At 39.4% G+C, this 25,013-nt stretch overlaps 1 protein-coding gene and 1 long non-coding RNA gene across 4 annotated transcripts in view; both read left to right on the top strand.

Annotated features, from left to right (window-relative positions):
* The first annotated feature begins 11,558 nt into the window (after nt 1-11,558).
* Nucleotides 11,559-22,596, top strand: LOC128780256 (uncharacterized). The gene is made up of 3 exons (XR_011650895.1): nt 11,559-13,978; nt 14,314-17,500; nt 21,374-22,596. It is a non-coding gene; the product is annotated as an uncharacterized lncRNA (long non-coding RNA).
* A 387-nt stretch (nt 22,597-22,983) lies between these two features.
* LOC128780253 (tissue factor pathway inhibitor) overlaps nt 22,984-25,013 on the top strand; it is a 320,921-nt gene continuing 318,891 nt past the window's right edge. For 2 of the 3 annotated variants that reach the window (XM_071220677.1, XM_071220675.1), the window contains exon 1: nt 22,984-23,105. The gene's annotated coding sequence lies outside the window, so the exon portion shown is untranslated. The remainder of the gene's footprint in view (nt 23,106-25,013) is intronic. The other variant, XM_071220676.1, reaches the window with a different exon arrangement.

The raw sequence follows: 25,013 nt of genomic DNA, 5'->3' as shown, positions 1-25,013 counted from the left end.
CCATGTACAACTGTTGGAAGTACCTTATTAATCTGCATCTTCCTCCACAAAGAGCAATTGAAGTTAAATGAGAAGCCAGAAAATGCAAAATCACCAGTATTGGGAGAATAATAATTAGCATCTAAAACCTATTCTATTACTGCTACTTGAGAGAAAGTATTGTACAAGGTGATTATTTTCATTTTGTACCATAGCTGAGCGCTTCTGCCAGTCAAATTCTCTCTGTGCTCAGAAGCAGAAAAATGGGGTAGCTTGCGATGGAGAAGCCAGCAGACAACACCTTGATCCAGGGATCAAAATTAATACCCCTCATCAGAAGTGAGAAAAACCAAAATCATGAGCTCCTTGATGGAATGAACTGAGAACAAAACAGCCTGACACCAGAGCAGCCCAAGAAAACTTACACAACCTACATTAATTGTAAGGGAAGATCAGGGACACCTAAACTGAGGACATTCGGAACTTGCCTGTCCTCTTCAAAATTGTCAATAAAAGGAAGCCATATTAAGATAATAAGTTATATGTCTGAGTGGTAATATGGAATAAACTGTAAAAATATCTTTTAAATTTATATAAAGATGGAGAACAGTAGTTCAACTAAAAACAATAATCATATATATAATTCCTAGAATGACGAAGAAATATTTCAAGGTGGCCCCCTCTGGAGTGGAATCAGGTGGAGAGGAAACGATGTTTCTTTCCCTTGTCCCACTTCTCTGTGCTGTATGATTGATTTTTAAACATGACAATTATTTAATTTAAACTTTTAAAATAGAGAATATTTTAAATTCCTCTGAATATTGTAAACTTTGTTTTTTAGACCCATAGAATTAAAAATATTGTTAGGCGAAAATAGTTACTGTTTTTAGTATAAGTAATAACAGGTGGATGGTAGGCCATGACACCCGAGGTCTCATTCTGTCTTCTCATTAACCAGCTAGAGCTGTTTGCACAAGGCCCTTCGATTCCCTGGGACTTTATTATTCATCTTTGCAGATGAGATTTCTTGTAACCCTACCATTAAATATGCCTAAAACATCAATAAAGATTATATAAAATGTTGTCAAGAGAGGCAGTAGTTAGTCAGAAATATTTTCATGTCCTCTGAGCAAGAAAAAGAATCATTTTAATAGAATTTGAAGACAGTATTGCTGTTTCCTTGCTATTCCTGACAATTTTGACTGCATTTAAATTTTATTCCACTCAAACATGCACTTCAGCCAACCAGATACTTTTTACTTCAGTCCTTTGTGTTAGAAAGATAAAACACGATAAAAAGAAGGGAGGATATGTAGTGAATTTTGTGATGATGGACCTCGTCAGTGGGAATCAGGATGCCCTTTCCACTCTACCTTCTAATTGCTGGAAAGTTTACAGATGCTGGATTAGTGCAGATTTGAGTTTTACACCGTGCACTGGTATTTACTGTCTGTAAGTGCTAACTTCTGCCCTACTGAATTAAGCTTTCCAATGGTCAGATTTGTTCTACTTTAAAGTAGTGACAATAGCTACTTTAGATTATTGTTTAAGGATTAAAGTAATTATTTCTAGAAGAAATAACAGAATAGTGGTGGGGGAACTAAAAAGATGAATACTTTTCCTCCCACCTTCCAAGTTCATCTAGATTCACAGGAGAATGCCAAGTTCTTAATCCATGTGCATGGAGAACTTGCATAGGCATGAAAATTCCAAAGGCAGTGAGGCGACATGAAATATATGACATTTTTGGACAAAGGATAAAAGGGGAACAGGGTGTTAGATTTCAGAAGTGAGAAGGGGTGATTTACAGGGATTGAGGAAGAGCAGAAGAGACATGGCAGGAAATTTCTCTAGGCAGCTCAGACACAATGGGACACGAAGGTATCGAGCCAATGGGCTTTGAGTCTCCCTTCTAACAGGAAGACTTTTAGGTGATTAAGCAGGGGCTCCTTTCCTAAAGCAAGTTTCTCTGTTCAAATCTCCAGGGCATGAAAGGGGTGATGGTCAAAGGCTCCTTCAGTCTTGCTTCTTAATAAGGGAAACTGAGACAAGATCATTAACCATGACCAAGCAATTAATAGCCTCCTAATAAATCACAAGATCTTACCTTTCTTAACCAAGGACACTAAGGAGCAGATGGTTTATACCTCTCCTCCCCAACCCAACAGTGAGAGCTTAAATCACCCCAGTCAACCGGAAAAAATAACAAAAAGACCCAGTTGGTGCAATTAGTTTCAGCCAAACTGTGGGGAACTGTTCCACGCGTGGGAAATGTGTCTCACCCCCAACTCGGAAAAGCCAGTGGGGAGCCAGGTTGGCAGGCAGGACCCATGTCCATGGATAGGTTCTCCAGAGGGAAATCAGGCTTGCATTGTACACAGACTATGGGACTTGCTCTTGCTCAAACTCCCTCACCCTCAGGCAGCAAATGTTTACTGATTATCTTTAACTTCCTAAAGTCTGGGTTAAACCACCCAAGTATAGAGTGTGAGCAGTTTCCCCCTGGAGCTGTAACATCCTTCTCTTTGAAGTAATTACCAGTATTCTGTTCTTTGTTGTCCGTAAAAGGTAATCACCTGTGGTGAACCTGTGCATGGTAAATAAAGACTGTCCTTCATGTAATGTGCCCAGAAAAACAATAAAAGCCTATCCAGGCAGGGGTCAGCTCTCTCTTGGGCTCTCTCTAGCCCTCTCACCCTCTCTCACTTAGGGAGTGGCCATGCCGTCCCTTTTTCTCCACAGGATTTCTGTAGTCCGTGTGTATTTGTATATTGCAGCCACAACACTGGATCCTGCTGGCCGGGATCTGCATCACCAAACTCCAGAACAGATGAAGTTGGGGGAAATAAATAACAAAAGCCCATTTAGAGCCTGATAAGCACACGATAAAAGTAAAACAGTGAAGTTGATCAGAGAATAAACCTGCATTCCCTTATATGCTCATTTTGATGTTTCAAAATATTAAAGGACACACCTGGAAAACTATTGAATATTCTTTTAAGACCCTCCCCTGAGAACTCCCCTAAACCATTAGAAGAGAGATAAGAGCCCTCATGAAGAAGGACCAAACACATACTCTCCTTGTAGCATGCCTGTGCTCCTCTTTTTCTCAGGCTTTTACTTTTATTCTCTCCTAAATTCTAAGGGTCCACACAAGACTTGCAATTAGGGGAGCTGCAGGCAGCAGCAGCTCATCCCTGCCTAACTCCCTGGACCTGTCTCAAAGGACTCTCCTTTTGCCTCTTGTTGGGAACTGCCCTGCCTGGTTTCAGAAGCTGTAATCCCCTATGGTGAAGGCTGAGTAAAAAGACCTTGGGATCCTGAGCCACCTGGGAGACAGAGCTTATCTTCCTGGTAGGGATGCTGCCTCTGCCCCCTTTCACTTCACCTTGCTTGGCTCCGGGCAGATGACTGGTTAGGCAAGGACAGGTAAATTCCTCAAAGGAGGGATGACCTAAGACAGGCATGGTCACGAAGGGGCCCTCAGAGAAGGACTTGGGGTGCTATAGAAAAAGGGGGTGATGGACCCTCCCCCCTCCGCTTTGACATAGCCTGAGTCCTCATTCTGCCTGCAGGGAGTCGCCTAATCTCTTGGCTGCCTTACTCCCCCTCCCTGACCTAAGCCTGAAACAATGCCAAGGTCAGTGCAGCCCTGTGCTGGAAAAGGGCGGGTTCTCTAAGGCATCAGGGCTAAGAAAGAATCCTGAGAAAGAATGCATAAATCCCATGAAACCTATTTTGTTAATACCCTCAATTTAAATGATAAGGGTCCAAGCATGAAATAAGTTTGTTTTCCCAAAGTTTTATGGCCATTAACTATCTGACCCTGACTCAGAATAAGCTCTCATAGTTCTTTGAATGTTATCTATTATTTGATCATTTCAGCCTGACAATGATTGATGAGTTTTACGTAGACACCCTGTATTCCTAGGCAAATTAAACCCAATAAAAGCCTGTCTAGGCAAGGGATGGGGCCAGCCCTCTCCTTCACTGAGAGATTGGCCATGCCATCCCTTTCCCTGCACAGGATTTCTGTAGTCCATGTGAATTTGTCTCAGCTCATCCGTAATGCCACAGACACGACGGCCCAGTGCCCCCGTCAGCCTGTGTTACTATAATACACTTTCTGGGTCTAGGCAGCTCAGTCTAGGCTCATTGCTGCTGCTGTGATCTTGCCTCTTCTGTCTTAACAAACGTACTTTCAAAATCACCTAGACTAGTGTCATGAAATATTTTCCACATGAATTTGAGCACCTACACATTCCAGACATGCATGCACAGACCTGCCTAGGTCCAGTCCTCGTCAGTGACAGCTTCAGTGTGGCAAAACTTAAGTTCCCTTCAATTTCATATTGAGAGCTTTAAATAAATTTTCCATTCCAGCTCACTTGGGAGATTCCTCCATATTTCATGGATGCAATTATTTAGTTCTGGGAATAAGTCAACTCAGGTAAATTGCTCAGCCTCATTTCAACAGGCAGTGATACAAGTGGGCCCTCAAAAAGAGGCGGATATTATAGAAACAAACAATCATTTATTTAATGAGTGATATGTCTATTTTTAAAAAAAAACACAAATTAATGGTCAGGGCAAATTATAAACCATATTTGAAATCTGCAAAGCTCTCACTTGAGAAGATTTTTATATATAAAGCTTAGGGGAATTTTGCTGGAATGAAGGCAGGCACTCACAATCTGATAGGTACTTGTAGTCTTCAATTCAAATGCCTCTGAAAATGTCATCAGATTCTAGGTAAATTCCTGTGTGGCTTACGTACATACCATCAGTCACTGAATTGTTTAAATAGGAACAGCTGTGGTGATTTCTCTGCGGTTGATGTATCTCAAAAAACAAGACAAAGGATGGGAGATAAAAGGTACATTAGGCCAAAGGATTGTAGCCAAATATATAAGAAAACTAGGAAAATTTAGCATCCAGTCCAGTTTCTAGGTGAAAAATAGAACTTTATAGATAATTAACAACTAGGATCTAACATCCACAACTGTGTGTGATAGTTTCTGTTGAAACATGATTTTTCTCCCATTTTCACCCTCATTTTTATCAAAGATAGTCAAATTAAGGCTGATTATTGACTGATTACTTATAACACTAATTATTTAAGTTTGACCTGATTATTTGCACAAACACAAGGACAACAATTGATTGTAGGTCTCCATGAAATAGGCCGGGCAGCTCGCTTGGTTAGAGCACATCCCAATACACCAGAGTTGCAGGTTTGGTACACGGTCAGGGCAAATGCAAGCAACCAGTGAATACATAAATAAGTGCAATAACAAATCAATCTCTTTATCTCTCTCTTAATTTTTGAAAGCAATCAAGATATTACATTATATTAAAATATGCTTTGCTGAACTCCCAAAAAGAATCTCCACATGGAACTTTAATTAGCCTCTCAGGCCTAGTAGCCAAGCCTCAGAGTTCCCATCAGATTTCGCCTGCAAGACCTATAAATACAGTGAATCACTCAGGTTCTCAAGGTCCCCCAAAATGTCTTGTGCTTCTTCCTTTGCCATCTCCCTAAGAAAGCAACCTTTGTTCCTTACCTGACAAAGTTGCTGTGAATTATGTAAGAGAGATGCCAGGCTGTTTTTACAAGGGGATTTTATTGGTTCCAAAGTCAATCTCAATTCCTTAAAGCTTTCTGGTGACATCTGAGTCTATGTATGTCTCCTTCAAACATGCCATTTCAGTCCAAGTCTTGGTAAATAAATCCGGTTTCCAGTTGTGCCTGGTTATAAGCAGAACGGATTCTTACAAAATTGGTACGAACAACCACACTGCAGGCTTCTCTGTCTGAGTCTCTTGGGCAGGAAAGGGGGCAGGATCAAAAGTTCTTTCCGAGTTTTGTTTCTAAAACAACAGCTTAGAATAAATATCCCAAAAGGGCGGCTTCAGGGTGGCAAAATTTTCCTTCCCTTCAGTAAGTATTGAAATAAGTGCTCAATAATGTTTATTATCATCATTATCATCATTACTCTTACCATTATCGTATAGACTTACTTGTTATTTCATTTTCTCCTTGCTTTTTAAGTAAAAACTAACTAATAATTTGTTTATTTGAACGAGATTTGGAAAATGTTATATATATTTTAATTAATTAAAATAAATAGAAGTTTAGCCTTCATCTCAGTTTTAGGTTAAAAAAAAGGCCAAAAAACGTGGGATACTAAAAATCTGGGAACTCTTGCAAGTAAACAAAAACAAAATATACTCACCAAAATATAAAATTGCACAAAGAACAGGACTAGTAATTCACAGAAAAAATAAATAAATGTTTAATAAAGAAAGAACACTTAATTATACTGTTTCTCAATATACAGCAAATTAACATTGTGCCTTGTGAAACTGAGAGAAAAAAACATGAATGAGTCAGTGAGGGAATACTATCACAAACTGAAAGTCAAATGGTTAGAAATTGATATAAAAATATAACTTTTAACAATGGAATTCAATTCTAAAATCATTTCAGAAAACAATCACGATATGAAAAGAATAAAAATTTGTCTTCACATTTGAGACATTGAGCAATCTGCTAGCACCTCCATAAAACAAACACAGTTTTGTACAAATTAGAGGAAAGAAACAGACTTTCACATGAAGCTCCTGAATAACCTTTTTTTCTAAACAACTGAAGGAAACCAAAGATTTCCCATCCTGAGCTGCTTTTTGGGATATTGTTTTTAAGCTGTTTATTAAGCAACCAGTCTGGTAAGGAGCCTTTGCCCTCATTCCCACTCCAGCCCAGGATCCTGATTGGGACAGAGAAACCCGCTCAGGAAGAGAGTCTTGGATTAATGACCTTAAGAATGTTCACCCTAGTGTTAGTCACCGAGACTCCAAGCCTGCAGGCTAGATTACCTTTGTGTCCCTTTGTTTTTGGGGTTGCCTAACAAGAATTTTTCTGGTATGTGTGTTTTCTTCGGACTCATCACCTTTACCTAAACTAGAAGTTAAAAGGCTGTAGGAACAGTACTCAAGTTTTCTCCTAGTCCTGCTGAGCTGTTCCGGGAGAATCACTGGCTGGGACAGCACTGCTCCCTGCACTGCCCTGCAGCCGCTGAGAGGCAGGGGTGTCTCCCCGCAGCCAGCAGAGAGGGGACGCATTTCACCCGGGCAGCCCTCTGCACACTTCTCTGTGGTGTTGATGAATGCTGGAAGTGTTGAGAGTCTTTTTAATCTCTCGTAAATTCTCTCTTGGACACCAGGAATGAACGATATTTGTGAAATGAGGTCTTTGGGTCTTGCAACTCGGGTTTCCTTTATCAATCCTTCTCTCCCAGCGATGGTTAGTTTTTCCTTCTATGTCTATGTGTCTTTGATACCATTTGTCATCCGAAGAAGATGCCATGGAGCTAGAAGACAGGCATAGCCTCCCTATTAAGCCTGTGGTTTCAGCCTGCCTCATGGGGAGTAAAGTGGCTCTCTCCAGGCGGGTGTCTGGAAAAACTTTGCTGGAGATGTTTATATGAAAACGTGTTGGGAACCACCCTGCCTGGCTTCAGAAGCTGTAACCACCCCCCTCCCCCCACACAAACACACCCCAATGCTCAAGGCTGAGTGAAAGACCTTAGAACTGTAAGCCACTTGGGAGACAAAGCTTATCTTCCCTGCCAGGGGCGTCACCTCTGCCCTCTTTCACTTCACCTTGCTCCGGGCAGATGACTGGTTAGGCAAAGACGGGTAAATTCCTCAAAGGAGGGATGACCTAAGACAGGCACGGCCACAAAGGGGCCCTCAGGGAAGGACTTGGGTGTTGGGAACCACCCTGCCTGGTTTCACAGGCTGTAACCCCCCCATGGTTAAGGCTGAGTCAGAGTTGGGACCATAAGCCACTAAGGAGACAAAGCTTGTCTCCCTGGCAGGTGTGCTACCCCTGCCCACTTCACCCTGCTTGGCCCTGAGCTTGGCCAGTTAGCCAATGACGGGTAAGAATCCTCAAGGGAGGATCCACCTAAGACAGGCTCTGGTCACCAGGAATAAACTCACAGGGAAGGACTCGGGGGGCTGTGGAAAAAGGGGGTGATGGACCCTCGCCCCTTGGCTTTGACATAGCCTGAGTCCTCATTCTGTCTGCAAGAAGTCTCCTAATCTCTTGGCTGCCTTACTTCCCTTGCCAGATTTAAGCCTGAAACAATGACAGAGGGCAGTGCAGTCCTGTGCTGGGAGGGGCTGATTTCCTGGGGAATCAGGCCTAACAAAAATGCATACATTCCTGTGAAACCTACTTAATTTGTAACCTCAGTTTAAAGATAAGGGTCCAGACCTGAGATGAGTCTGGCACCTAAAGTTTTATAGCCCTCTAACTAATTGGCTGTAACTTAGAATAAGCCCTCAAAGTTCTCTGTAAATCATGTATTGTTTAACCGTTACTGGCTAACAATGATTGATGAGCTGTATCTGTATTCCTGTGCAGATGAACCTAATAAAGGCCTTTGAGAGAAAGGCTCCTGGCCCTTCTCCTTTGAGAGAAGCGGCCACCTTTCCTCCCCAAGCAGATCATGTCTTCATAGTCTTATTCTTTATCTGCTGCGTTAAAGCCCCCCGAAACTTGGGGGCTATAGGAAAAGGATGTGATGGGCCCTCACCCCTCTGCTTTGACATAGCCTGAGTCCTCATTCTGTCTGCAAAGAGGCTCCTAATCTCTTGGCTGCCTTACTTACCCTCCCTGACCAAGCCTGAAACAATGCCTGAAGCCTGGAACAATGCCGGAGGTGGGTGCGGCCCTGTGCTGGAGAGGGCAGGTTCCCTAGGGAGATCAGGCCGAAGAAAGAATGCATAAAATCCTATGACACCTACTTTGCCGTTATGTAAGGGCCCAAGCATGAAATGCATTTGGTTCTCCAAAGTTTTATGGCCCTCACAGTTCTTTGAGAGTTACCTAGTGTTTGATCATTACTGCCTGACAATGATTGATGAGCTGTACGTGCACGCTCTGTGTTCCCATGCAAATTGAAACCACTAAGAGCCTGTCCAGGCGAGGGACCGGGCCGGCCCTCTCTTTCACTGAGAGAGTGGTCGTGTCAGCCCTTTTCCTCCACAGGATGTCTGTGTTCCGTGTGAATTTGTCTCGTCTCATCCATAACGCCGTGAACACTGCGGGCCTGTGTCCGCATCAAAATCTGAATGAGATTTTTATTTTGTCTTTTCCTGTGCCCTGGAGCTTGGCTTTGTGACCAGCAGACATATTTTCTCTGGTCTCTACCCTCTGGAAGGTGCACCGGAGGGACACTGGCCTAGACTGGGGTCTCAGATGTCTTCTAGTCAGGTTATCCCAGATCTCAGGGGAGTTTGTCATCAGAGGCCCCAGCCCATAAGGACTCTTTGTCACCTAACCCTTCATTACCGTATTTTCTGGCCTCTAAGACGCACCAGACCCTAAGACGCACCTAGATTTTAGAGGAAAAAATAGAAAAAAAAAAAATTGAAGCAAAAATGTGGTCCTGCTCCTGCCTCCTGTGACCCCGCTCTCCCGCTGCCACACCCCCGCCCCACCCACAACCGCAGCCAGCCAGGGAAGCTACATTCAGACTATAAGACACACCCCCGTCTTCCTCCCAAATTTGGGGGGGAAAGGTGCGCCTTATTGTCCGAAAAAATACGGCACGTGTTTGTGCTAGAAACTGTGATTTTAGGAGCACATGTCCAGTGCCACAAATGAGCAGGTTTGTGGCTGGAAGTGTCTCACACGCTGCCCTAGACCAGAGACACCATATGCACTCCACCGTCCTCACCACCTGCATGACTGAGGTCTGTGCTGTGACCCTTGGGATCTCTGAGGGCTTTGCACCTCTTTTTGGAGGCCTTTTCTGCTTCCTTGGTGAAGCTATGAAAGGCCTATTGGTTTGCATCACTATTAAAATGCCATCATTACTGGCCAGACAATATAGATGTTGAATTGGAGAAAAGGTACTTCTAAATTAGAAGTCAATGGAGAGCTCTCATAGTACACAACTGTTTTATTGGTACTGACCATCTAAGAAAAATAGGTGCAGAGAAGTATAATCAGTCTGAAGGCTTTACACTGTGCTTTTGAGCTTCTGGGAGTCTTACAGATGCTAATGTAAACATGAAGTAGATTGACAGCTGTGAGAGGGGAGGAGAGAAGTGGGGACTGTTTGGAGAAGGTGAAGGGATTAAAGAACAGGTGTGAGGGACCGGTGGAGATGGACAACGGTGTGGGCAACGTCTGTGGAAACGGGGCTGGTAGGGGGGCGGCAGGCTGGGTGGAGAGGGGCAAAGAGAGAGCATTGGGACAATCGTAACAGCATAAATAATAAAAAGAAAAACAAAACATTCAATTAAACATAAACAGATTAATTAACAAGAGAAATTAAAAAGGCACAAGGTAAAATTAAAGATTTCCCAACAGGATGGAAACATTTTAAAGGTAATTGAGGTATAACTTTGTGCGATTTGGTATGTTTGAACAGGTTTTAAAAGATTTAACAGGTGATCAGGAATTCAACAAAATTGGAAGTTGATTTTTTTAAAGTCTAATGGGATTTTTGTTTTCCTTTCTGAAAAGGGGCACTTTTAACTCCTGTGCCTTAGCCCCTTCCCCCTTTCTAGGCTCCTCAAACTTGTCAAGAACAATTGAGAAGTCTTTTTTGTTCCCTACAATTATTAGTAATTCTGTTTGTGATCTACGTTTGTGATCTACCCACATTGTTTGTGACATATGTGTATGCATAGAATCATAGAGGGTATTCGTAGGTTGTAATATCTGTTTGACTCAAGGAAATCGAGCAGTTGTATAAATTAAGAACTATAGCAGAACTTAACTTGAGTAATGTTGAGGACCACAATACAGGGAAAAAGTTGATATTACGCTAGTTTAGGTTTGGTTTGGCTAGATAGGTATGTCTTTTAGAGTTATTAATGTTGAATAAAGTATTTTTACCTTACTTAGGTTTACAAAATAAGCTCATGCTACCTGTTACAAAATTTGTCAGGAGTTGGACTCTGAAATCTCAAAGTTGGTGAAAACTAATAGAGATACAGTGTTTGCTCTGCTCTCGCCAGATGGGCAGCATCTTCCTCTTCTATTCAAGCATTTATGCAAATAACCAGGCTAAATTTATTGAAACCAGACTTACACAATAAATTAGTCTTCATCCAGATATCTTTGAGAAAAGTGGAGGTGATTTTAGAAAGAGAAATTGTGTTTTCATAGAAAATGTAATGCACAGTAAAGAAAGTTAGATTCTTGTTGAGGTTTCCAAGTTTTATTTTTCACATATGAACGGGACAGGATCCTGAATTTTTCTAGTTTTCTTAAATATTGGGCTACATCCTCTGAACTGTTTCGTTTTTCTCCCATCCCTGGCCTTGGAAGAATTGGGAATTAAAACTTTTTTCTGAGCCTTGCGAAAACAAATTGCAGCTAAATGACTTGATGTGAACTTCCGTGAGGTTGTCACAGCAGATCACACGTAAATGATCTCAGGGACTGACGCTCTGTAAACACTGCAGAGTTTACCTGACACCCGATGACATCATCAGTGACATTCAAATTTCAGTTCAAGATAACCTGTCAGAATGTCTCTGCCCGCCTTCACTCTATTTGCAGATAACCCACGATAGACATCTAGAAATCTTTTGACTGCTTGTCTTCGGAAATCAAATGAAGTTACAGTCCTTCAGTGGGACCTTTCAGCTTACTGCCCTGCCTTATTTTCCAAGGCAGGACTGAAGGGAACAAACATTTGGCTTCCCTCAAGCTCCCCTTTCGGGATATTGACCTTAAGCTCTTTGTTAAGAAACAAGGCTCATAAAGAGCCTTTGATTAGCACCCCTTTCCTGCCCTGGAGGATGCTTAGCAAGAATGGTCCTGCCACGTTTCTTCTGCTCTTCCTCAACTACGTGTAAGTATCCCTCTCACTTCCGAAACATAATATTTCTTTTTTTTCTTCTTTATCCAAAATTGTCTTATACACCCAATGTTTTTTCATTTGCTTTCAAATTGTCATGGTCATGAGAATTCTCCTTGCGTATGTAGTAAAGTTGTGATTTGTTTCCTGTTAATGTGTCACTGTTATTTTGGATATTGGTCTAGCAGTAGTTCGAAGGTGGGTGTAAAAATTAATGTTTTTTAGCCCTTGCCTTGCTTTGAAAGGAGGTATTTTGAGGTGTGAATCTTTCTTTCTTTCTTTCTTTCTTTTTTTCTTTCTTTCCCTCTCACTCTCTGTGTCTATCTTCCTTTTTTTTGCTATACCTTTCAATCACTGACAAAGAATTGTGAACATTCGTAGCATTACGTTTAGGGCATTAAAAGGAAAGCTCGAAGAAGATAGCAGTTCTATCTGTCTTGTTCTTTGCTATTTCCTTTGATACCAGAACAGTGTTGGTCATATGGTTGATGCTCAGTAAATATCTCCATGTGGTAAACTGATAGGGTATTTTATGTTACACTTTCAAATTTTCATAAGAAATTTTTGATCAAACATATTTTTTATTTTAATAAAGATATATGGCTTATGAGAAAAACCTTTTTAAATTTCTAAAGGAGAGTTTATCTTTTAGCAATATTTTTATGATTCTTACCAAAAATCTGGTCAAGTCTGCCTGCCAACCATCCTTGTTTTTGTAGCTGTGTTGTTTGTCATAAAACAAAGGGAAACAGATCATCATAAAACTGCTCTAGTGAGAGAGCCATTTTTCTTCAGAATTTCAAATGACATTGAACAATAGTTTTCCTGGTTTCTCATAAAAAAGAGTAGTGAAAACATGGTCATGTGTTTAATAAAGAGATTTGAAAATAAAATAATTATTTTAAATAAAAAGCTATTATCCAGATTGCTGGGAATGTAATCAAGGAAAGAATGAGGGTGGTGGCTGGTCTCTTCTACTCTGAAGTTCTGGGCAGGGTCCCGTCCTCAGTCAGGGTCTCTGAGTGCAGGATCTCTCAAGGGATGAGCTCCCTGCCCAAGTCTGAAACAAGAGGAATGGGGAAATGAGGATTGTCCTCTCTGAGGTCAAACTCCCTTAACATTCTTTATAATAAAGATAACTTATGGTGTAAGTAGTTGCCCCTCAAACACAACATGTAAATTATATGGTGGTGGAGTTGGGATTCCAAGTAGGCATATGTACGGACAATGTTCCAGGAAGGTTCAGAATTAAATACTGTGGTGTGAGAATGGACTTCTCATGCAATTTGCCAGTGTCTGTCCTGGTGGTGGAGGTAAGCTTGAGGCTGAAAATAAGTTGTGTCTGTGGGCCTATGAGATTACTCATTATAATGACATTAGAGTCACTGAGTCCCACTGTGGTTAAGGGAAGGACAGTCTATCCTGGGGGATTAGAGGGCTGGATCCTATTTAAACCTGAAGTAAACAAAGACCAAACTTTCCTGGTTTGCACCATTCTGTGTTCACACAATGGGCATGATTCATTACATATACATTAATATAATACTAGTAATAATAAATTTATAAAAAGTGTTACAAAATAATTAAGATGAAAGGAGCAGACAATTAAGAACTCAAATTTTTTAAGTATAGAAAATAAATAGAAGCACAGCAAATGTAGCCTGGATGACTAAAGAATAACACAGTTTTTAAATACATAAACTTCAACTCTCAACGTTCCAATGCAGAAGCAGGGTCCTGAATGATGTTGAAACACTAACATCAAGATTATTCCTTTCCATTGCCTTCTGAGACTTGACATTCTTTGAAAGGGCCTGTAGGCAGTTAATCCTCAGAAAGAGATCATTTACTGTAACCCAGGGGAGCTCAGAGTTGGTTAATCTCCCTCAGGGTCAGGGCTGTCCACTCAACTCCCAGCTATTGTGCTTCTCCTAACCACGTCCTTCCCTCTCTTATGTCCCAATCCAGGTTTCTACATTTCTATGTTAACCCATCCATACTGCAATGAAGAAGAGATCCACTACAGTCTTTGAAACAATGCAATGGGACCACAATGATACCTGGCAAAATTGTTAAGTTCATGGATTCTGGAGTTGAATTTCATAATTGTAAGTTATTTAAACACCCTGTGTGCTACCATAGAGTTGGTGCAAAAAGCAAAGGAGTTCATTTGGTTAAACCCTTAAATAACAGAATAGTTTTTGTTCATAATGGCTTTATCATTCTGTGTTAAATAAAATACTACTTCTAATAAAATGTGAATTTTAAAAGAATATGTGGTGAGCAAGCAAGACAAAGGCATTCCTCACTGTTGGGTGCAGGTTACACGTGGCAGAACCTGGGATGAGAGATGGGGCAAATGCGACGGGCTTTTCTCACCGCTGATCAAATTCCATCTCACGGGAAGCTTGCCTTTTCTATCTGGACTTTTTTCTTGTTAAAGTTCCCAGATAGGATGAGAAAACAAGCTGGACAAGAAGGGCCTGTCTTGATGTGCAGTCCCACTGGAGTTGGGGAGAGAAAAAGACACAAGAGGCTTTGTCTCCGGGACACCGCAAACCCCCGTTAGTTCTTCACAGAAGAGGAAACGCGCACACGAAAGACGACAGACACATTTGTTGTGTGAGCTTTCTCTGGGGCAGCAAAATATTGGTTCGAAGATTCATACCTAACGTTGCAAAGCTTACAATGGTGTCGAGTGCTATCACAGCTTTCAGTTTAGTCAGTCACACCGTTCACATTAAAAAGAGCTGATGTTTCTGTCTATAAAGGGTAAAGTAGCCCTACCCCCAAATGAAGTCTATTCATTTGTTTTCTGCAGCAGAAAAAGAAAATGGAGGCAAAAAAAATCTCCCTCTGAGAGGGAAATTCTGAAGACACATCACCATTTGTGCTTGGGACAGTCAGCTAAGAGAGCTGTGTGCTAAAATTCCCACATCTCACTAAAAGTGGTCACCCCCTTTGTGAGAAAGTCTATAAAAAAGAAAAATCTGCGTATGTACAAGGAGTGCTTTTAGTCTCACCTGGGTGCAGTATTAACACTGAATGGTTATTGAATCTGTACAGCTGTCACTGCAGTCAGCCAGAAAAGACCTTTTTTTGCCTTCATGCCCATTGGCTTTGAAAACTATACTATGAAAGAGAACAGTTTTGTTTCCTGAAAATAAAGGACAACCTGCTTTATTCAGGCTATGATCAAAATGATCAAATGAAATAATGTTTTAAGAACTCACTTTTTAAAAAATATCACCTTGACGTGGAACTGTTCTTTTACTTTCTTTTAGGCAGATTTTAGCATTTTTAAAATTAAACACTTTGGACAGAATAAACAGTAAAAATTGTTTTTGTCTAATCTTTGTTGCTGTTATATATTCTAATTTATTTTTAATTTAAATATTTGGAATCAAGAAGCAGTACAAGAAAAAGATACCAAAATCGAAATAACGATCATTTTTATATTAACATTTCTATAGTTGTATGTATCTTTATAAAAGTATTTACAGTATGCTATATAGTATTTAAAATAAATATATAGTATTTATGTAGCATTCTTATATGAAGTATTACAAATAGAGTTAAAGGTTGGACTATTTTTTATAGCCTTTCCAAGCTGTATTCCACTCTTTTCTTTCTAGATCAAGAAAGTAACATAAGTGTGTGTCCTTTTACTACATACATGTCTTCACTTAATACACAGTGTTTTTTTTATGTATTTCCTAAGTTAGGTAAATCACACTATTCTTGATTTTGCATTTTGTACTTACCAATTTATTTTTTAGTTCTGGCTATGTTCATACATATTCATGAATATCTACTTTTTCAAATTATATTCTACCAAATGATTTTACCACAATGTATTAATATAGTCCATGTTGGTGATTTTCAAATTGTTTTCAATTTACATTCTTACAAACATATTTCACCTAATATCATTGTGTATACCTACTGGTGCACGAATGCAGAGTGTACTTTTTTTTTCTTAATGAAAAGTAGACATAGAATATCTGGGTTTTAGATTATACATAGTTTCAAAATTACTAGATGGGGTGGCCGTGAAAATTGGTTTTATTGCACTAAGAAAGACAATTAACACTATCATCATGAGGACGGGAGCACGAAAGATAACAGGACATCTGGAACAGAGAGGGAGTGTGGTGTTCTAGATGCTCAGAATTGAAACTATTCTAATTTGCATCTCACTATTACTTATTAGCTGTTTGAATCTGCACAGTGACTGAACCATTTATCTTCATCTTTAAATGGGAAACAATATTATTTATCTCATAATGACTAAAAATATAACAAAGTTAGAATAGTGCCGGGCACTAAGTAAACATTCAATGGACCAACTATTATTATGTTTGTTATTTTTATTAGTGTTTCTATATATGTAGTTACATTATTTTTATTATTAGTCAGGGGGTGAGAAGTGCTCCAAGTGTTTTGAACATTGTGGTAACTCGCCAGGTGTTTTAGTCCAGTTTTCTCAGCCAATGGCGGGGTGTCTCCTGAACAGCTTCCATATGGCATCACTCTCCCAGCTTCGTTATTTCCAGAAAAGGGCACACTCCTTATCAGAAAACAGCTTATCCCGTAGTTTAAAACTATCATTGGTAGGACGGTTATCCTGATTTTAAGCTAAAAACCTACGTCCACAATATTTTCATTCACCTAAGTATTCTCTCGGGAACAAAAGAGATTACATTTACTTTATTTTCCACATAACTTTCTACCAAATGCTTTAACACACTATATACAACTTCTTCCTAAAACTAAAGATCTTGGGTTGCTTCAACGATTTTTGAGATATGTATTTTTAATGTATTTAAATGTGTATGTTCCAAATAACATGGTTTTAACTCACTACTTCCAACACTTTCTGCTTGATTTTGCTCTCCTAAAATTTGGTCCAGGTATGAAAGCAAAATAATACAAAGTACAGAGGGAATGTGCAGATCAATGCAGATCAATTATTGTGACCTAGGATTGCACAGTACTTTTTAAAACAGAATTGTTACTAGCACGAGACTTACTTCACTGAGTAAGTCCCATGCTAGTAGGTAGGTATATAAGAAACACCTATCATTCATGAATAAAAAGCAAAAGGGCTTACCTCTTTATTCATGCTTTAGAGACACATATACTTCCCGATTCTCACAGGAGCTAAAAAAATAAACTAAATAAGAATTGGAAAAAACACATTAATCAAAGTGAATGTTCTAAGTAATCTCACACGCTACCTAATAAAATATCTAATCCTAGAAATCCAGAAAGAAATAGGTGGGAATTCAGTTTGCTTTATTCTTCTTCTTGGAATTTACATGTAAAAATACACATCAATAAGTAGCAGTAATTCGTGGTCATGTGCCACATAACCATGTTTCAGTCAATGACGGACCACGTACGGTATATCACAGTGGTCCCATGCAATTATAATGGACCTGAGAAATTCCTGTCCCCTAGTGACATCGTAGCCCTTGTAACATCATATGCAACACATTACTCATGTCTGTGGCGACGCCTGTGTATTCCACGTTGGTGTACGGTGATGCGCTAGGCCTTTACATCCACTCACTGTTCACTCACCTACTCACCCAGAGCAACTTCCAGTCCTGCAAGCTCCATCTGTGGTAAGTGATCTATGCAATAAACCATTTTTAACTTTTTGTACCACATTTTTACTGTAACTTTTCTATGTTTAGATACACAGATATTTACTGTTGTGTACAATAACCCACATTATTCAGTAATTAGCATGCTGTACAGGTTTGTAGCCTAGGAGAAAAGGACACACCATACAGCCTAGGTGTGCAGTGGGCCATGTCCTCCAGGTTTGTGTACGTGCAGCCTAGGACGCGCACACAATAAAATCACCTAATGGCACCTTTCTCAGAACAAATCCCGGTAGTTAAGTGACGCAGGACTGTGTTGGGAAATGCATTGCCTAAGTGCAGATGACACAAAGATTAGCTTCCTCAAAGATTTTAGTAGATGCGTTCTGCTTGATAAGGGAAAAGAACTTGCTCAAGGTATCCGTGTGTCAAAAATGATAGAGAGTTCTGTGGAGAATCTCATGAGGGGGCTAAAGCATCCTCAGCCATGGCTTGACCTTCACACTTTCACCCGTCACCACTATTTCTCAGTAGCCATTCTCATTTAATATTAGCAAGAACTATCTTATTACTAAGAAATATGAACTAAACAAAAATAACATAATGATTCCAGTATTCAACTTTCATGTCTGTATTTATTTTGATTTAACCTAATTTGAGAAGAATTTGTTTTCCTACAGATGGAATCAGCTTCCCTGTGACCAAAAGTTTTCTGAAAACCCTGTATTTATTGCTATATTGCATACCAAGAACTTACTTTAATTTGCAACATAATTCAAGTCAATTATTGTTTAATTTGTTTACACTGCAGCTGACCATCACTAAATTTCCTGAAAGCATGCTCCCCCAAATTACTGCATCTCCTGCAATGATGTGCATCGGAAGAAGAAGATGGTACGGTACCAGGGAGACAGTGGGCCCGGGCCCAAAGGTCCAATTTAGTCCAGTGCCCAGTGTTCGGTAATCTAATAAAATGGATGTAGTCTAGACAACACACCTTCAAGGGAAGAAGGCATGTGGGCAGGGAGTATACTATTCACGTCCGCCTAGGTTATGCTTGATATTAAACCACCCCCCAAATCCACTGGGTTTTCACCAAGAAAAGAGTTCATTTTCAATTATCTTTCCGGGTTCCGTGTGTTGGTGCTCCATTTCTCCTTTATTGTGATCCAGTTTGAAAGGATAACCCTCATGTGGGACATGAGAGTCATCTGGCAGAGAAAACAGAAAAAAGCTGTAGAACCATAAAATTAATAAATTTCTCCAAAAGCTATAAAAATCTATTTAGCTGTTGCTTATTTTTTGAATCTGCTCATTCTAGGAGCTGAACTAGTAATGTAGCAAAACCTGATACCAAATTGGGGAGAAATACACTCTCCTCACTAGTTACCAAGGAGGAACGGAGAGGGAGGAACAGCAAATGTGTCTGAACAAATTATAAAATCTAACACGGGGAGGAGTAGGAAAATAAGGAAAAGATTTCCTTTCTCCTGACATATATCTAAATGTCCCTGTTTCCTTATGAGATAAATTACTTTTGGAAATACTTATTGAGAAATTAAGAAAATGAAGGTACTTGATGGCTAAAAAAAGCAGTCCCAATATAAATCAGGCAGATACTCTGACTTCAAACTCATACTTAATACTGTGTGCAGGCATCTCAACTGTTACTGAAGTGAGTAAGATTCCAAATTTGGCTTAAAACAAGGCAGCTGAACTGTAGCTGGCAGTGTTTTGATTTACAACTACATACGGGTTTCTTTTTCCATTTACTTTTTTCCTTACTCTTTACCCGGAGCAGGTAGAGCTATGCACAAAACAAAGAGCAGAGGCTTCATTTAACTTGCTGAATGGATGTTTCAGCCCACAGCATAGAAGACATTCTCGAAAGCTGTAGCTTTGAATTTGCAAGAACACAGATCTAACGCAAGAACCTATCTTAGTACCAAAATCGTGGCCAAACTGTAATACACATGAGCAGGCTGAATAAGTTCTCAGCAGGCAATGGTCAGGACAGAGGACAGCAAGGGGGCCACATGCCCTTTCCAAATCCTTCCAAGGGATAAGGTGCCTGGGAGGAGGGAAGGAGGGAGGACCCTAGATATCTGAACTGCCTGGGTTTACCTGAAAGTAACCAAATTTCAACTAGCAATGTAGTCAGTAAACTAGCTAGCAAAGGAAAGGTGACATTTTTCAGCGAAAATATGGGCTCAGAACAAAATGTAATTTCGTCAACGTTGAAATAAGTACTGAGTCAATTTTACAACCATGTTGTATATGTCATACCTATTACACCACATTTCAAGGGATACAATTTGCTAAAACCTAAATGCCATTTTTCATTTTTAACATCTGAACTCAGAAAACATGAATTGTTTCCATTTGCTACCAGTTTTTGGCAATTTCCTTTTGGAGGAGTAAACCACAAGCGCTAGGTAGTTTAGATTCCAAATCAAAGGATGATGACTAAGACCAAGAATGAAGCTCAAGGACTCATTTTTTGTGAAAGATAAACAGTTGAATTAAGAAATAGTAAAATATTTAATCTCTCACATTCTTCAGACAGAAATGAATGAAATAGGGTTTGATGTAATAAAATTTAACTTTGTTTTGGAGATTTATCAGAACTTCTACATATTCTGGTTTTTAATGTCCTTTCTCATTGGGATGCTCTGTATCCTGCAACACTGCGCTCTTTTCTCACACTGTCACTAAGGAACCAACTTTGCCGGATTTGACTCACTTTTATAGAGTTGTCTGAACTTACTGAAAGATTCGATGTATTTTAATAACTGAGATTCTTAATGGATGAAACTAGGGCAAGCAAAGAACAAGAGGATTATTTTTATTTCTTAGACAAGAAATAACCAAGCTCATAGTAAAAGTCTGGCATGTTATTCAAATTGTGTGGAGTTGGAATGAAAGAAATTCACAGAGAATAATGAATGAAAAGGAGACCATTTCATACTAGCTGAGGACCTGGAACATCCAAACACTGATTAATACAAAGCAGTTTAAGACACAATGCCACATGGGCAAATTGTTGGTAAGGAAAACAATTGTAAGCAAATAATCTAGACTGAGCTATATACAACAGAGTGGAAAACTAGTAATAAGTCCTCAGAAAGGAGTGCACTCTAGCCTCAGGGAGAGATCATCTGAGCTCATACACAGAGTCCATGCGCGAGAGAGCGTCAGGCTGTCTTATCTTGACAACGGTTACTGTGAGTCCCCTGTTCCCTTCATCACAAGAATACGCAGGTGTGTGTAAGCTAAAGGGGATCACAATGGTGCATATGTTTCATTAATGCCAAGTGCAGCTTAGATATGAAATCAACAATTTGGGGGAAAATAATTTCAGCTTGGCTGTGGCTCTTTCACATGAGGTTCTTTACAAGAAAAAGATTTCTTAAATGATTTTGTGGGAGTGGGGGGTTTATTACAAGGATATACGTTCTGGAGTACTCAGGAAAAATTGCACTGGGTCTGAGGAAGGGCTGTCGCTATAGAGCTCAGACAGGCTCTCTCTTGTCTCTTGCTCAGTGTTGCTCTTTTATTCTTTCCCTGTTCCCTCTCTCAGGAGTTACACACAACTTTCATTCATTCTTTTCATCACTCTCTCAACTAGCTGTCTCTCTGTAATCAGCCTGCACACACAATTATGGCTGCCAGCCTTTTATCTCAGCTTTTTGGTTAAAAGCCTGGCATTTTCTATATACTTTATCTTTTCTATAGAAAAAACAAAGAATTCTGATTGGCTGAACTTATTTCTACCCGAGCAGAGCTTGTAGGTTGGCCAAAATGTAACCAATGTCCATTTCACTCCAAAAACAAGCAACTTTTAAAAAGAATCTGAGCACAAAGGAAACGCTGAATGTTCTTGAGTTGCAGGTGCGAGGTAATAATTACGTGGCAAAGTTTTGCGGTTAATATGATACGAAATCCAGAACGTGGGTGAGGAAGAAGCATCGAGGAGGATCTGAGCATCTGACTCTGCAGTCAAACCACAGGACTCGAATCACAGCTCTTCAAACTTCATTCATCCTTCCTAAACCTGTCAAATAGGTATACGGAAACAATGTTCTTCAGTTAGTTATGAGAATAAAATGAGATAATCTATGTGCCAGACATCTAATAATTACTCAATAAATATTAAAAACCTACAAGAGGAAAGGTTCCTCCTCATGCAGAAGTCAGAGGAAAGAAGGAAAGTTGAAGTCATAAAGAGAATCTGAGGTAGAAAAAACCAAGACACTAATGGGCTTCCTGATCAAATTACTTCAGTCTTCACTGCAAAGTAGATTCTTCCATCTGAAGCAATCTCCAGTGATGCTAGTCTGAGGTGACCATAATTTCATGTAAAACTGTTAAGAGTTAATGCCAATGATATCAACCTACACAGAGCAATGCTGAGTGAATTCTTTAAATATTTACACATTGTGGCCCTGGCTGGTGTGGATTAAGCACCCACCTTCGAAACAAAGAGTCACTGGTTTGATACCCAATCAGGCTACATGCCTGGGTTCCAAGCCAGGTCCCCACTAGGGGGCACATGAAAGCCAACCACACATTGATGTTTCTCTCACTCTCTTTCTCTTTCCCTTCCCCTCTCTCTAACAATAAATAAATAAAATCTTTAAAAAATATTTACACATTGTGTAAAATAATAATAATAATATACCATAAGCAATAGCAATAAACATGAGAGCAGTCATGAAAGTTTGCTCTGTGTGGAGGCCCATCTTAAGTGTTTTACATGTACTCATATGTATACACATACTTACATGCATCATTCCATTTACTACATATATCCAACCTAAGACCTTTTATTATCATTACTTAGGGAAACAGAAAATGAGGTACGGAGTTTAAATAACTGACCAGAGTTGCAAAGGGAGCAGCTAACTGAGGCAGGGCTCGCAGCCTGACGCTCTGCAGTAGATAATACAGTGCATTGCTTCTGCAGTCAGAGCGGGAACTTCAACAGCCCGCAGATTCTTTTCATGAATGTACTGACAATATGGATGAGATCTTTGAAGAAGATAAGAAACTGCAAAGGAAGTTGATTTCACTAAGGAACGATGTAATAATAAATATATAATGATTTAAAAATATGTAACTGGTAAGTTGTTTTTTAACTGATTACAAAAAGAATCCTGGAAAGCAAAATAAATAGTTTTTCAAAAAGGGGAATTTGAAATCCTAGTGTAAGCAGTTTCCTTTGGCAGATTCTTCCATAGTAAATTATTTTTTTTAAAAAGGCTTTTGAGGAGTTTGGCAGAATTATCCTAAGGAGAGCTGGAGGGACCTGACCAGGAAGCCTGGCCGTTCCCACGTGCCTGTGATCTCTGGAACTGCCTCTGAGGCTCCCCCTTGCTGCAACAGACTGGAGCGACTTTGGGCAGATTCCTGGCTGGCCCTTTCACTGCTTGCAGGATCAGATTTCATTCCCTTCATTATTCTCCACTCCTCCCATCCCTCTCCCCGCCTCCCGCAGTTTCCTGATCTATATAAAAAAGGACAAAAGACAAATACTGTCTTCAGTACCTGGAGGTGAAAACAAAACCACCTCAACTCTGCTTTGAAAACATCTTTCCAAGAACTTTCTTCAGAGATTTTACATGTGAGTTCTTAGCAATAGACTTCCTAGCACATGAGAAATAATGTTTGTTTATTGTTTTAGGGGGGAAATCAGTACTTACTTAGAGGTGAAGAGGGGTTGGAGAAGGACCATTGTCTGTAACCCTAAAATGAAAAGTGACTCCTGTCTGGAAAATAAAGTAAATGTATATTGCAATGCAAAATTAAGTGCTCAAAAGTTTGCATTTAGTTTTTAAGCAAACATTTATGCAATACATGTTTTTTTAAACTATAAACAATTTTGAAGGAATGGGTTATATGTAGCCTTTTTTATAATTTTAAGCTTGTAGTGGCAATTCTTTATGAATTATCTGTTTTTGTGACTTCTGAATATATGGTTTACCTTTAAATATTATGTAGTGACATGTAAAGAAGTATAATAGATTATGTAAGATCCTTACGTTTAAAGAAAACTTTTTCATTATCATTAATTAATGATATTTAAGATGAGATAAAAGCATTAGAATTCTGTACTCTAAATTATTTTATACCAGCATTAAGAAATCTCTTTATGGAAATATTTTATAAGTCTCCAGAGACCAGAGCTCATATTCTAAGATACTTAAATAAAAATACATATAATCTCTCTACACGTAGGGTAATCATGGAAATGAAGGCAATAGACATATACCTACATGACGTACTGTCATGTCCTCATTGGTAATAACAGAGCCAGGCATTAGGGGGCAGTGTCTAGAAAGCTGAGCAGCTTTGGAAAGAAGGACAGGAAGTGAAGTTCAAAGGAGGGCTAGAAATAACTGAAAGGACACCCTTTCCTTGGAGAAATGATCTTGCCTCACGATGACAATGATACAACAAAACATATCTCAGTTCCTGCTTTGTGTCTTTAACTGCTTTTTTACAGGTACATTTGTAATGTCTAATGTAACCTTCCAGAACTGAATGTATTCCTAATATGCACAACAATTAATACTTATATTAATTTACCTAGTTGTGTGACTAGCACACCAGTTCACTTCAGATGTATTTGAATCCTCTGTCCTTCATATCTGGTATCTACTCAACCACTCAATTTTATCAACACTGAATTCTAAAGGTCTCTCACAGTTGTCCTTTTCTTATAGTTCCACTGATGGCCCTTATTCATAATTTCAGTCTGGTCCTCTGAGACATACTAGCTGTTAATTCCATTTATAATTTTGCCTTCTCAACATCTTTTCACAAACCCTGGAATTTATTAAAGCACAACTCACATCACACTTTTTTACATGTGTTTTTGGTTCAGAAAATCTACTGAGTTCTCCACATCTATAACATTATTTCTCAAGGTATGTTCCAAAACTCTATTATAGGAATATAGTCCTTTGTCATATAAGTTTGGAAATGCATTTATTTAGCAAGAGACTTTGAAGCCAATTCATCAAATACAGGTGCCCAGCCCAAGAGCCAGTGTGCTCTTTAACAAGTGCCCAAAAGCCTATTTATCACGGTGCAAACATTATACTTGGTTTTAAAAAGACAATAATGGACAATCTACTTCAACTTGGATTTTTGAAGAAGACACTGACAATCCATCTGTTAAATTTTCTTTAAAACAAACTGATTTTCCATGGAAGATACATTTAAATAAATGCCTAGAGCATTTTTGACTGAACTGTCACAACTTATCTTGATAGGTCTCACACAGCAAGGTTTTTTGAGGGAGATGTTTGAAAGAAACCAGGTACAAAATTGCGCTGACTGTAGGTTTAACCTATTAAGACGCTGGTATTATACATATACCAAGCCACTGATTAATCACCATTCTTGTGCTATCCATGAACTTCATTAAGCTGACTTCTGTGTTAGAAAACTTTACATAAAACATAAGAGTTGTATTATTGAACAGTTATAAAGTTTAAATGAAAGTTTATGCAAGTACCTTTGCAAG

Source organism: Desmodus rotundus, chromosome 2 (assembly GCF_022682495.2).
Source record: "Desmodus rotundus isolate HL8 chromosome 2, HLdesRot8A.1, whole genome shotgun sequence".
Classification (NCBI taxonomy): domain Eukaryota; kingdom Metazoa; phylum Chordata; class Mammalia; order Chiroptera; family Phyllostomidae; genus Desmodus; species Desmodus rotundus.
Note: the sequence above shows the minus strand (reverse complement) of the source record. Positions and strands in the feature narration are given on the sequence as shown.